The following is a 1,905-nucleotide window of genomic DNA, read 5'->3' as shown; positions in this document are numbered from 1 at the left end:
AATATAGTTAGTCAAGTTAAACTCGCAAGCGTTTTCTATATCCATTAATTAAAAAATCAAATTATTTTCATTTGCCATATAATATCCACATTATGGGATAAAATTCTCCTAAAAGACTGTGTCTGGTCGGCGGTCACAAGCAAAATATAAAAAAAAAATGTTGGTACTGTTTATATAAATAATGAATCCGATTCCCATGTATCATAAAAATTTAAAGGAAAAAAAAAGAACGATGAATAACTAGTCTTACAATATAAATATGTTGACTGACCATGCAAATATACAATACTTGATTGATGATTGCAAATTCATTTTGTCCATTAATTACTTGTGGGTACGTACGTGTATTCGTTATTTTATTTATGAATGGATCGTGAAAGGATATTTAGATCCTCAAGATATCACAACAAAATTGCAGAGAATGGTGGAAGAAGGAGACACAGAATTTGGAACAATGAATGCTGAAGAAAATGTATTGAGTATTTGTATATACCATAGTTGTCAGAACCGAATCGGTGATCGAACCGATAAGGTTACTGGGTCACTGAGTTACTGGTTTAATTGATGGATTACTAGTCGAACCGGTTAACCCGGTATAATTAAATAATTATGTAAAATTTAATTATTTTTTTTATTATAAGTACTTTTATTTTGTTTTTATAAAAATAATAATTATTTTCAAATTTTAATACTTTATTAATTAATTTATATTTATTGTATTATTGTATTACTATAAATAAAAACTTACATACAGTTAATTTTCATGTGAAGTTGATATTTAAAAACAGTTAGATGATTTGACAAGTTTAACTAAATATCATCTAACGATTTTCAATTATTAACTTCATATGAAGATAACTGCATGTGAGTCTTTACCTATTATTATATGCTATAATTATTTATTGAAAAAATAATATTAATAGATATCATATAATCATGAAAAATAAATCGTGATTAATACTTTTTTTGTTTATATTTTTAATTTGTATATAATATTAATGAAAATCAACACAGCTCAGCGGCAAGGAGAGGTTTTGATCTTCCAGAAGATAGGGGTTTAAACCTCATATCACACATTTTGGATAATTTTGCCTTTCAAACGGTTCGGTCAGACCGGTCTTACCGAGTTTGACCAGTTCTCACCGGTTCACTCCAAATTTGATCGGTTCATTTCGGTTTTATACCTTGTACGGTCCAAATATCAAACCGGACCGGTACTAAATCCGATTCACTGGTTTTCCAATCGAACCGGTCGGTCCGGTCCGGTTCTGCTAACTATGGTATATACCACGTAATTGAATAATGCTAAGTAATTAATTTTTTTAATTAATATTCATTAATTTTAATTTGTTAAAATTATTTTATTTATTTTAAAATTTAAAATTTAAATTGTTAGAAAAGTAATAGAAAATGATAGAAAAAAGGTTTATAAGTATTCAAGTTGTGTTACATAAAACAATATAAAAAGATATTTACAGGTGTTAAAAAAATTAAATAATAAAAATGTAATATTCTATAATAAATATTCAGATATACTATATAATTAAGATGTAATATTGTATAATAAATATTCTATAATAAAATGAGTTTTTTTTTTATAGAAATAACCCCCTTTAAATTATATTATACGGCCTCTATTTTAGGAAAAAAATTAGTCTCTTTTTTAAATTATAATAGATACAATCTATTAATAATGAGAAATATTAGAGACTATTAAAATATATTATTTTTTTGTTATTATTTAACTATCAACTCAATTCATTTAATTTAATTTCTTTAGTCAAGTAATCCAATATACATTATTCTACATTTTTAAACATTAATATAATTAATTAATGCTAAAAAATAATAAATTCTAATAACTTTCTAGTATTTTTTATTAATAATTTAATATAATAAGTCCAT

The sequence above is a fragment of the Arachis duranensis genome, chromosome 5, assembly GCF_000817695.3.
Source record: "Arachis duranensis cultivar V14167 chromosome 5, aradu.V14167.gnm2.J7QH, whole genome shotgun sequence".
Lineage (NCBI taxonomy): Eukaryota > Viridiplantae > Streptophyta > Magnoliopsida > Fabales > Fabaceae > Arachis > Arachis duranensis.
This window is presented reverse-complemented; position numbering follows the sequence as displayed.